The sequence below is a fragment of the Cricetulus griseus genome, chromosome 2 (genome assembly GCF_003668045.3).
Source record: "Cricetulus griseus strain 17A/GY chromosome 2, alternate assembly CriGri-PICRH-1.0, whole genome shotgun sequence".
Lineage (NCBI taxonomy): Eukaryota > Metazoa > Chordata > Mammalia > Rodentia > Cricetidae > Cricetulus > Cricetulus griseus.
Window position 1 is genome coordinate 368,932,966 of NC_048595.1, and position 13,261 is coordinate 368,946,226.

General features: G+C 45.3%; 1 protein-coding gene across 5 annotated transcripts in view; it reads right to left on the reverse strand.

Moving 5' to 3' along the window:
• LOC100756505 (aryl hydrocarbon receptor repressor) overlaps window positions 1-7,539 on the reverse strand; it is an 83,893-nt gene extending 76,354 nt beyond the window's left edge. For 2 of the 5 annotated variants that reach the window (XM_027400172.2, XM_027400170.2), the window contains exon 1: window positions 4,791-5,333. The gene's annotated coding sequence lies outside the window, so the exon portion shown is untranslated. Of the gene's footprint in view, window positions 1-4,790; window positions 5,334-7,187; window positions 7,209-7,402 lie in introns of those variants that run through there. The other 3 variants (XM_027400171.2, XM_027400169.2, XM_035440652.1) reach the window with 3 other exon arrangements.
• Between the last annotated feature and the right edge of the window lie 5,722 nt (window positions 7,540-13,261).

A 13,261-nucleotide genomic window follows, 5' to 3' on the forward strand; every position in this document is an offset into this window, starting at 1 on the left:
TCAAATGAAATGGAGCAATTCCTTCAAGGACACAAACTATTAAAACTCACTCAAGAAAAATAAATAACTTAGATAGTTCTATATCTGAATAAAGAAAACTCAAGCTCAAATAACTTCCCTGATATAGTCCACTAATTTAAAATATAAATAAGACAAACTCCACTGCTTCTGATAGAAAAACTAAACAATATTCATGTGTGAGTTCAGCCTTGCTCTGCTATCAAAGCAAAGACTTTACAAAACAGGAAAATTTTAAGTCAATATTTGTGAACATAGATACAGAAATCTTCAATTTAATATTAGCACACAGAATCCAGCAATACAAAACACACCAGGCCTCAATGGAATTTATCCAAAGAAGTCAATGGTTTTTTCAATTCTCAAGAATCAATCATTACAGTTCATTATATTAATATTAATAAACTAAAGAAAATATGATCTTCTTAATACCTACAAAAATCATCTGATAAAACCCAATTCCAATTATGATCATTAAAAACCACACCTAAAACTATGGATATAAGGGAATGTAAGGAACTCGATGAAGACCATCTCCAAAAAGCTTACAGTTAACAACCTACCTATTATACATCACATTGTGAATTAGCCAGAGAAATAAGGTAAGAAAAACAATGGAAGTCATAAAACTTAGAAGAAAGAATTAAAACTTCATCTCATCACAGGCAATGTGATGGTACATATAGAAAATCCCCTGAAATAACCCAGTCACAAAAAGACAAAAATGGTATGTACTCACTCATATATGGATTTTAGATCTAGAGCAATGAAGTATCAGCTTACAATCCACAACACCAGAGAAGCTAGGAAACAAGGAGGAACCTAAGAGAGACACACATGGTCCCCTGGAGAAGGGGAAAGGGACAAGATCTCCTAAGCCAATTGGGAGCATGGGGGAGGGGAGAGGGAGTTAGAAGAAAGAGAAGGAGAGAAGAGGAGGGGAGAGGGGACAGGAGGGGGCAGGAAGATCTAGTCAGAGGAAAAACAGAGGAGAGCAAGAAAAGAGATACCATAATAGAGGGAGCCATTATAGGTTTAAAGAGAATTGGCACTAGGGAAATGTCCAGGGATCTATAAGGATGACAGGAACTAACAATCTAAGCAACAGTCAAGTGGCTACCTTAAATGCCCTTCTCCAATAATGAGACTGATGACTACCTTATATGCCATCCTAGAGCCTTCATCCAGTAGCTGATGGAAGCAGAAGCAGACACCCACAGCTAAACACTGAGCTGAACTCCTGGAATCCAGTTGCAGAGAGGAAGGTGTCGTGAGCAAAGGGGTCAAGACCAGTCTGGAGAAACCCACAGAAACAGCTGACCTGAACAAGGCGTTGCTCATAGACCCCAGACTGATAGCTGGGAAACCAGCATAGGACCGACCCAGACCTCCTGTACGAAGAGGTCAGTTTGGAGACCTGGACAATCTATGGGGCCACTGGTAGCAGATCAGTATTTATCCCCAGTACACAAATGGACTTTGGGAGCCCACTCCACACCGAGTTATACTCTCTCAGCCTAGACACACTGGGGAGGGTCTAGGCCCTGCTCCAAATGATATGACAGACTTTGAAGATTCCCCATGGAAGGCCTCACCCTCCCTGGGAAGCAGAAAGGGGTTGGGATGGGGGTTGGTGGGGTCCCGGGGAGGAGGGGAGGGAGGGGGAACTGAGATTGACATGTAAAAGAAGCTTGTTTCTAATTTAAATTGAAAAAAGAAAAAAAAATCCCCTGAAAAAGAAAAAAACAAAAACAAAAAACACTTGAAAAACCTCCTGTAATCTGGCTTTGGTGGCACATGCCTTTAACCCCAGCACTGGGGAAGCAGAGGCAGGCATTTCTCTATGAGTTCAAGGCCAGCCTGGTCTGCATAGCAGTGTCTAGGCAAGCCAAAGTTATGTAGTGAGATCTTGTCTCAAAACAAACAAAAAACCTTCATATAATTAACTAAAGTTTAGCAATGTCAAAGAGTAAAAGCACAATATACAAAGTTGATCATACAACTATAACCTGGCAACAAACTAATGAAATTTAATTTTTTAAAGCTATAGCATTTAAAATAACACCCAAATAAAAATTAAGTAGATATTTCTGAAGTCTACACATGTTTAAGTGGGCCTCTAAAATACAGGAAAGGTTCAAGAGATACCAGAAAAAAAAGCTAATATAATGAAAACTATAAACTACAGATCCAAGAGGCTCAGTGAATCCCAACCATAAATAACAGGAGGATTACATTGAAGTATCCAAATTGCTTCATATCCAAATAGATGCTCATCATCTGTGACAAGTAGAATAACTGTAAGACCCAAATGCTACAGTATTTGATACAACAAAATGCAACAATAAAAGACAGCAACTGACTCCTCATCTGAGCAAATATGAGTGGAAAGATCCAGAAGCAGCCAAGTTAAAGCTCTTAAAGAAAAGATAATTGAACTTAGACTTCTACATACTGTAAGAATACCTTCCAAAGTCTTTTTTTAATTTTTGAAATGAGGTGCTGGAGAGGTAAGTTAGTACTTAAAAAACCTTGCTGATCTTTCAGAGGACCAGAGTTCAGTTAGCTCCCAGTACCCATGTCAGGGAATGCATAACCACCTATAATCACAGTTCCAGGGGATCCGATGTCCTCTTCTGGCCTCTGTTGGCTGGCACACTCATGTGCACGCACACACACACACACACACACACACACACACACACACACACACACACACACACACACCTTTAAAATTAAATAAATAAACAATAGTTGATAATTTAAACAACAATAATGATAGTACATTGTGAAATTTATGAGCCGTGTACACAAAAGCCAACATGGAAGAAACCATCCATGAGGTGGTATAGAAATACTGGCAAACAGTACTGGCTATCCACCTGCTGTTTTTAGGTTTCAAGTCACCTGGAGGGTTGAACCATTTCTCCCAAAAGGCTTGAATACCATCTCTTCAAAAGTAACCTCCTTAGGTACTCTCCCGATACACCAGGGTCCTTCTAGGGTCCTTCTGGTGCACTTTTCTGACAGGTGTAGCATCATGTTCACTCTAAAAAGTACTCCAAAGACTCAATATCTTCAGGCCCCCCACAAACTCCCTTTCCCAACCTGTTTCTGCTCCCCAGAGAGGGCGAGGACTTCCATGGGGGAATCTTCAAAGTCTATCATATCATTTGGAGCAGGGCCTAGACCCTTCCTTATGTGTCTAGGCTGAGAAAATATCCCTGTATGTGGAGAGAGCTCCCAAAGTCCATTTGTGTACTGGGGATAAATACTGATCTGCTACCAGTGGCCCCATAGATTGTCCAGGTCTTCTCAGTTTGCTTGTCACCTCTATAGTTACTCTAGTGTTACAGTTAGTACTTTGTCAAATTCAAGTTGAAAATTAAATCAAACTAAGAAATGATCATACAAATATACATGGTCTAGAAACACACACGCGCACGACATGCAAAGGATTCACTTCTACATAACTCTTTGGGATGGAAGTGGAGTCTAGATGGCTTGGTTGGCAGAATAAGGCTCAAATGAAGCCACGTCTGCCAGTATTGATAATTAGCCCCTTGTGCTGGTTCATAAGCAAAGTGGGTTCATTGTACAATCCTTTCTACCTTTGTAAAAGGCTTGAACGTTTCCTTAATAAAGGGGGCTGAAGGGGCCACAGGAATGGCACAGTGGTTAGGAGTACTTACTACTCTTGCAGAGGACCCAAGTTTGGTTCCCAGCAATCACATCAGGTGAGTTACAAGCACCAGTAACTCCAACCCCAGCGAAACTGATTTTAGAAAGATAGAGGAGCTGGCATGGTCATGCACATCTGTAACCCCAGAACTTGAAACGGTGAGGTAGAAGAACCCTGATCAAGGTCAGCCTCAGCTATATAACAAGACCCTGTGTAGAACATAAATAAATTAACAAGTGGATTTTTAAGTCTTAAGAAGACAGAATAAGTGGCACAAGAATGGTCATATTGTGGTCAGCTGATTTCCAACTATAGCTCCAAGCTTACTCAATGAGGAAGACATAGTCTCATCAAGAAATGAATACCCACATGCTAAAGTTGTTTGGAGAAGTTTCCCTACCTCACACCACTTAGGGAAAAAAATCACTCAATATTCATTAAAGACCTAAATGTAAGAGCTAAAGCTTCAAAGTTTTAGAAACATAAGGATTACAGCAAACAAAAATAAAATAAGCCTTCATGGTCTTAAATGTGGCAATATTCTTAGTTTCGGCATTAAAAGCAGAAGTAAAAAATAAATAAAAATAGAGGATAAATTTGATTTCACCAGAAAGAAAACTTTTGTCTCAAAGTACCCTAGTAAGAAAATAAAAGGAAGTGCTAGAGAGATATTTCAGTGGTTAAGGGCATTTGTTGCTCTTGCAGAGGACCTGGGATTGGTTTCCAATAACACATGGTAGCTTACAACCATTGGTAGGCATGCATGTGGTGCTCATAAATAACTACAGACAAAACATTCATCCACACAAAATATAAAATAAAACATTTCTTTAATTTAAAAAGAAAGTAAAAGGATAATACACAGAATGGCAGTAAGCTCTGACAAGGTATAACACATATGGGTCTAGAAACTACTACAACTTAACAACAAAACAAGTAGGAAGGGGGAAGCTGCAGGAGTGATGAGATCAGAGGAAAATCTTCAGGCTGGATGGAAAGATACCTAAAGGAGCAGGGATGGGGCAACAGGAAGGTTTGGATGGGTAGATGGGTGGTGAGCAGTGGCTATGAGCTGGAGCACGACAGATACCTGTGGGATGGGATGAGGGTGTGAAATATCATTCAGAAGGTTCACCTTCCCAGGAAGGTCTGTGAGATGCTGGCCTCAGCCTATGTCCAGGCACATTCCTAGTCAGGGGAATTCTCCAAGAATCCAGGTTGGGTAAGCTGTAGCTGGAGGCCAGCACGTAAAGCCATCTCACTGGGTCTGCAAAGGACTTTCAACTCAGACAGGAAACTTCCAAGCCACACCCAGGCCTGGCCCTAGAGAACAGGCCAGGGATGCTTCCTGATACCCTCAGAAAGCCACACACACATACACCATCCACTGGACCACCCTCCAGGTCAAATAAAGTGAAGGGCAGGAGTTACTCCCACATCCTAGAAGAGCCCAAGACCCTGCACCACAAGCTTGACTAACCTCATAGCCAAATGAATCTCAGGGCAGGAAGAAAACTAGAAAGTTTGTATAGGGGGCAACATGTAGGAACACAGAGGCCACAGCAGAAGGCCACTATGAACAAACTTTACTTTCCTACTTCATACAGCAGTAACTGCAACAAGGACTACAATCTGAGTGTGGCATGGGCCTGTCTAGACTAGTCTCAAAGCACTACCTGGAGATCACTGCAGCCTGAGATATGTTCCTAGATGTCTCTACTGAAATGTGAGAAACAGTCCTACAATGCAAGTTCTTGCAAAAAGGACCAAGAGTTGGTAAATGATGCTTTATGCCCCTACAGCAGTGGGAGCAAGAAGCAATTTGCTAGCATCCACAACCAGTCTCCTCAAGTCTTTCCAAACAACTGCTTTGAGTTTTGTCTTGCACCTTGGACTCTGCCTGTGTTTCCTGCAAAGCGTTAGCATCACTGCAGCTGGCTGCTCTGTTTTACAAAATGCTGTGTACCCTTCTCTAAAGGATCGGACCAACTTCACACAAATGTCCCTTGTGGCCAACTACATCTCCTTTCCATATTTTAGAAGCAGATAAGGGACATCTCTTCATTGAAGACTGGTTGGGGAAACCCTCCACAATGAACTCTTGGTATCCCAGAACAGGGTCTTTTGGTAGCCAGAGCTGATACATCGGGCCATCGGCAGCAGTCATGTGAGTGCTTTTCATAGGAAAGCCCTATGCTGACATCAGGACCTGCCCTCTGTGGCCTGTGGACCTTCTACCCACTAAGACACGAGCTGACCAAATTTCTCAGGCAGTAGTAACAGCTGCTCATTTTATATAACAGATAAGTAGAATGTAGAAATAAAAAGCAGTCCCCTGTGTGCAAGGTAGCAATATTTCAGTCTTCTTTCTAGTCTTGCATTCATGATAACCCTGAGACCATGCTCAGCTACTGGGAAGGCGGGGTGGAAAGGACATACTTGTTTTGAACACAAACACCGCCTATCCTGCCAAGGCACAGGCAAATTGTCTATTCCCATACCTTCTTCCGTAAGACGTTCGGTAACATACATCTCATCGGGATGCTTTATTAAGCTGAACATGGAGCCCAGTCTGGAATAATCAGCACCTACCCCATGATAAAGACAGCCAATGCATACTGACGCAGGGTCTCATACCAAGGCAGGCTACCTCCCCATGATCGGCAAAAGTAAACCAGCCTCTTTGGCCTAAAGTGTCTCCTACTATGAGTCCACTGACCAGACCAGGAGAAGTCCAATTACACTGTCCAGTACCCTACACTCTGGGGTATAACTCCCAAGGTGCACACACAAGATTCTCCCAGAGTCGAACCTTTGCATTTAGCTGGACACAGTCCTAAGGAGTCAAGCTACACCTCCTATCCTAGGCAAGGGGCAGCCACATCTAGAAAGATCTCATGAACCCAACCCCTGAAAACAGCTGCAAAATAGAGCCTTTGTAGAGGGACCCATGTGGCAGAACTGTGCAAAGTCTGGGCCACCTCCAAGAGACTCCCTGAGGCATGGGGAGGGGGGCGCTAGTCCTCTCCAATGGAGGAAGAGCTTTGCAACTGGGATTACAACAACAACACAGGAGCTGAGGATTTCAGGGTTTGTGCCACTCGGATTTCCAGCAACACCAGGGCTCCTGTCCTTTTCTGAAAGAAGCCACACTCTGGAAATTTTCTTCCACCCAAGATTAGAGGGGACAAATATTTCTGGAGCCACTAACTGGTGAATTCCTGGAATGGTGGAATTCCCTCCAAAGTGTGAGTCCCAGGTTACTGCCCTCTGATCTCTATGAAGGAGTTGGCTGTGCCACTTCCACTGGCTGTACTTGTGGTCCCCCAATCCTGGGGATGGCTGAGGCGGACTGTGGGACTCCCCTTGCCAGCATCTGCAAAAAACCTTCTAAAAGATATTGGGTCCAGGGCAAAGAGCGCCCTAATGCGGGACAGGTATATGCTCATTTGCATTGCAAGAGTGAAGGGGGTTGGAGACAGAATACCCGAGTTGGGGAAATTGAGATCCTCAAACCGTGGGACCCTCGAAGATTCGGGTGTCAAACGAGACGCCCCTGGAGTTTCCACAACTTCCAGCAATTCTGGATCCTCCAGACGCAACAATGAGTGGGAGAAGGGGCCCCGGACCAAGCAGGAAAATCTCAGCGTGGCTACTGCAGAGGCAAAGACCAGACATCCCTTGAATCCCAGGAGTACTTACCCGGGGCAGGCGGGGCGCGGAATATCGGGCGCGCCCGCTGGGGGAGCCGCAGAGGCCAGGAGCTGTCAGCTCTCTCATCTCGGGGACCTGGCCCCAGGACTAAAGAAGGAAAGCCCCACCCCGGCACGCGAGCCGCCCTGCCCCGCCCGGAGCGGCAGGAGCAAGGGAAAAGCGGCAGGGGGCGCACGCACATCCTCGTTCCCGTCTGCCCCGCGCCCTTTGAATATCTGGAGTCCCCAGATCTGAGTGCCTGGACAGGGTGGCACCAAGTGTCCTTTGAGTCCCCGCAATCCTCCGAGATCTTCGTACCTATATGTGATCTTACCCTGGGCCTCTCGGATTCCCAGAGCAAGCCTCCAGTTTGTGTACCAAATCTCGCCTAGGCCTGAGGAGGTCCAGGTAGTCTCCTCCGTTTTGCAGAGTTATGGGTTGGGGCTCTTTGGCCCCAGGGGCCAGAGGGTGAGATAAGAATAAGTAACTTGGAAAAAAAAAACGAAAAAAAAAGAAGAAGAAGAAGAAGAAGAAAAAGTAACCTGGATTTAGCTTGACTCACCTCTCCTGCTCTATGGAGTTGTTTGGAGAATCAAAAATATTAATTGCTTTCTGACACAGAACTTACCTAATAAGACATATTAGTCACATTGGACTCCTTTGGGGAACATTCTCATCTGGAGCTTTTCAGGATACCACATGGTAGATAGGTTCAGCCCTTAACATACCTGTTCTACTGTCCCACCTGGTCTAGGTATCAGGACTCCTGCTAACAAGCACAAGGTACCTTTCATGGAATTCCTGAAGTTCTCCATGTGGGCAATGTGCCCTCCATGTTCCAGTCCTCATCCCATCTTCCACTTAAGTAACCAGTCCTGATTTTTGACTCGGCCCATGTTTCCAGCTCCTGGGGCACACCTTAATGTCACTGTCCATTGACTAAAGTTCCCCAGTTGCCCTTGCTTGCTCCCTACTCTGCACCTGCTGTTTGGTCAGAAGGCATTCCTTTCCCTAGAATCTCATAAGGGACTAGTCCTGGGATCCCAGAGGAGAAAGGTACCTTGACTTTTCCACACACAGCTCTAAAGCTGAACAACTGGCATCTTCTAGTTTGTGAGTTCCACCAGCAAATCTGGGGACATGGGGTAGGCTCTATTCTGTAATCATCGCTGCCTGACACAACACAGGTTCAGGAATAGTGACTGGGTAAATGTATTTATATTTGGGTTTGGCATCAAACAATGGGCAGCTACACTACCATGTTTTTTTTTAATTATTGATTATATAGATCTTTTTGTAATGTAAACTATGCATAGAAAAAATTTGATTTGCTACAACTGAGGTATTTTTGGTAATCTGGATAAAACAGAACTGCATGGATAATGAAGTTGTGGTGGCATCTGAGAAGCAGAGGGCAGAGGTTCTGCTGCGCACAGCCTGGTGATGGGGAAACTGGCATCCATAAGTACGCTAAGAATTTGAGCTTTGCTGTCCCTTTCAGGACCTTTGGACCTTTCTAGAAAGAGCTTCACTCCTCTTTCATGGGAAGACAACCTTTACATCTCAAGACAAATACAAGTCCCACCACACTAACCTTGTCCCCTCAGAACCAACAGAAAGGGGACACTTCACTATTCCCTGGACTGGCACGGTAATTGAGGATTGCTCTACCCAGGTACAGCCGAACACTTGGTCTTTGATACCTTCAGAGTATAGGTCATTGAGCTCAGATTTTCCTCATATTGTTCTCACTGTCTCAAGTCTCCATAGAGATGACCCTTCAAAAGGAAGTACTACCTTTAAAGCCAAGGTCACAGAAGACAGAGCACCCATTTGGAGCTGAAACTCTTAGGGTGTTCCACACCAAGATGACTCTGGTCTCCTCAGCAGTGTTTCCTGGACACAGGAACTAGTCTGAACTTGCAAGTTCCATTCATCTGACTGTCCAGGGTCCCTGCATCCTAGAAGATATGACCACCTGCACCTTACCACAATGGCCCAAATCAAATGGACGCCCTCGCCTCCAACCGCAGCTTCTTCTTTCTGCCTTACAAAAAAGACACATTGGGAGCCTTCTGCTCCAGAACTCTTCCCTGTCCTCTTTCCAGTCAGGACCCCCAACTGGAATCAGAGATGCCATGCTACGAACTATTCCCCACTCAAATTTCTACCTTGGGTTCTAGTCCCTTTTGTTGAACCACTTCCTGTCCCCCAACTCTGTATGTGAGAGTTTGAGTACTGCTGAGGGCTTGGGACTATAAAGAACCCCAGGTACCACAGCCAGCTCTAGGAACTCTGCTCTGGATGTGGCAGTTTCAGAGAGTTGCTGCCACACTACCCAGAGGTTAGCCACTGGATGGTACCCAAGGCCAAACCCAGCTCCTGGACCTGACAGGCATTTGGAAGTGCAGAAGAACAAAACTGCTTTCTCTACAGCTGAGCTTCAGTGGCAATTGATTTCAACTGCCCCTGGCCTTTCCCATCCACACACTTCTAAACTGGGACAGACAGGACTGTGCTCTACCCTCTTTGGTGGTTTGAACAAAAATGCCTTCCTTAGCCCCAGGCAGTAGGACAAACCTGGTATGAGCTAGCTTGTTGGAGCCCATTCCCTATGGTGGGATGCCATGCTCAGCTTAATACATGGGAGAGGGGCTGGGCCCTGCCTCAACCTATTGTATCAGACTATGTTGACTCCTCATGAGAGCCCTTACCTGTGAGGAGGAGTGGACTGGGGGTGGTCTGAGGAGGAGACAAGGGGGTGGGAGGAGGGATGGGGAGAGGTGTGGAAGGGAGAATGGTAGTTGGAATGTAAAATGAAATTTAAAAGAATAAATAATTTTTTAAAAAAGAAAATGGCCCCATAGAGTGGCTAACCAATGACTGGGCCAGCCTGGAATTCATGCTATAAGACTGAGCCCACCCCAGATACTGCCAGGATCAATAGGTTGGGTGACCCAGAGACCAAGGATAGAGTGAAACACAACCGTTTAAGAAAAAAGGTCAACACAATGGAGCAAAATCATATTCGGCTATACTCATAGATCAGTGGCTACCCCAGTTGTCATCAGAAAGCCTTCATCTAGTAACTGATGGAAACAGATGCAGAGACCCACAGTCAAAGATTAAGCTGAGCTTTGGTAATCCTGCTGAAGAGGGGGAGGAAGGATTGTAGGAGCCAGAGGAGTCAAGGACACCATAAGAAAACCCACAGAAACAACTAACCTGGGCTCATAAGAGCTCACAGAGTCTGAACTGACAATCAGGGAGACTGCATGGGACCATCGTAGGCCCTCTCCATATATGTGACAGTTGTGTAGCTTTTTCTACTTGTGGGAGCCCTTACAGTGGAAGCAGAGGATGTCCCTAATTCTTTGGCCCGCTTTTGGGAACCTCATGCTGGATTACCTTGCCCAGCCTTAATACATTGGGAGGTGCTTAATCCTATGGCAACTTGATATGCCTATGCCTTGGTACCTATGGGAGGCCTACCCCTTTCTGAACAGAAGCAGAAGAGGAGTGGATGGGGGTTAGAAGGAATGGGAGGAGAGAAGGGAGGGGAAACTGTGGTCAGGATGTAAAATAGATAAATTAATTTAATTTAAAAAGAAAAGAAAATGGCTCCATAGACTCCTATATTTGAATGCTTGGTCTGCAACTGGCAGAACTTTTTGGGAAGGATTAGGAGTTGTGGCCTTGTCAGAGGTGTGTCACTTGGGTGTGGGCTTTGAGGTTTCAAAAACCCATACCATTACCAATTAGCTTTCTCTCTCTGCCTACACCTTCTGCAAGATGTAAACCCTCAGCTACTGCTCCAGTGCTATGCCTGCCTGCTGCCGTGCTCTCTGCAATGATCATGGACTCACCTTCTGAAAACTGTAGGCAAACCCCCAGTTAAATGCTTTTATTTATAAGTCATTTTGGTCAAGGTGTTTTTTCACAGTCATAGAAAATTAATAAGATACTTCTGAAGCCAGGTCAGGGTGCTGCACAGGGTCCTGCACAGGCATAGACAGCTCTCTTCACAGTATCAAGTTTCTCCATTATGACTGTCATCTCCAACCGTTTTTCTGAAGGACAGCAAAGGAGCCGAGTATCACATGGAAAGCCTCCTCCTATCCAGTGGTTGTGAAGTCTGTCCCTCCCGACCGACCAACCCACCTACATCGCAAACTGCCTCCACCTAGGTGTGCATTGGGGAGAGCTACGAGGCTTCCTACTCCATGGACACACTTCCTGCTCTGGCAGCTCTCTGGGACTCTGCAACTGCAACCTGGAAGATATAAGGACTACCCAGAGAAGGTTGCAGGAAGTATCTGAGAGTCAAAGCAGTACAAGAGGCTCCTCTGGCTAGGACACTGCCTGCTGCCATGCTCTCTATGTAAAATGTAGTGAAATTCTTAGGACCTTGGCTGTGGCTGCTTGGCAGTGTGCATAACCTAAACTCGATGTACAAGTTCACCTCTCCTAGTCCTTTTCGTTTCTCTTTCATACACACCAACATCTCAATGAACATTATCTCCGTGACATTTTTCAATTTCCTATATTTGAGTCCAGCAGGAACAAAAACTACTAGAAAGCTTGAGGTATGAGATGCTCACAGGAAGTAAGAGGAGCCCTTCACTCCACCTTCTGGAAGGGGCCAGATGAATCAGAAATACACCCTATCTCTACTCCCCCAAACCTCTGCAGACCTTAATTACATCTGGGGTACTCTAGCTGTGCAGCTGATTCTGGCAACCCTAGCCACAGTCTTGACGTTGCCTTAATCTAAAGATTGATTCCTGTGAGCTGAAACCGAGCAGTGGGCTGCAGCCCTGTGTTATAACATACTAGTGTTATAACCCTGCTGAGGAAGGAGGACGCCACACCTGATAGATGACAGATTCCAGATGGGAGACAGGCACTGTTCAGTAGTTTTCTGGTATGTCAAACACCGCTTTACTCCAGCATGGCTTGACTCCACCATGACCTCTGATATCCTTTTCTAGCGTGCTTTTGGCATGGCTCCCACTCTGGCCACTGGCATTGGCTGGCTTTTGGAGCCTCTATTTTCCTCTTGTTTTCTTGGGATGCTGTTTCTATGACTGAAAGCTTCCTCTTCACAAACCTTTTCTGTCTTTTTTGATTTCTGTGTAAAAGTTCCCCTTTCAGGAGCCTTATTGGATTTATGCTTTGCCCCAGGACAGAATCTTGTGCACTTTAGCCCAAGCTGAAGACAGCACATTGTGGGCACAGCACAGAGAGGGGAAAGTCGGCAGTTGGGGGGGGTGTTGGGAGTGGAGAGAGGAGTGCTGATTTTTCTGTGATTTGTTTCCTTTCACAGGCGCTGCAGACTGAGTTGTGACTCATTTGCTTATTTTTCTGAGTCAGATTTTGCCCTCCCACATCTCAGAGCTCTGCAAGTGCCTCTCAGTGAATCTCCATCGTCCAGCACCAGGTTCTGTCTTAGCCTCGCCCAAGAATCTTTCCCTCCAATGCTCACCCTGATGCCTGGCTACCTAACCTGTCCTCCTGCTCTATTATCTGAAGCATAGGGTTGTTTGTTTTGTTTTCTCACTGGATTTTTCTGGTGCATACCTTCTAGAAGTTGCCTAGATAAAGAAGTAACAGAAACGTTTTCAGGAAAGTCAATGGTTCATCTGACCATATGCCTGACAAGGACAGGGCCCAGGGTAGAAAACAATTTCCTTGCCTACACCTTAGACTATCTCTGGTGTCAATGCTGGGAAATGCAGCTGTTCTAAGTCTTGGTCTCCCATGACCTCTGCTGCCCTTGGAAGCCTTAGGAGTTTCTTCTACCCCAGGAATCAAAGTGCCCTAGTGTGACCATTATCCATAAACTGCCCCTCAAAATCAGACTCTCAC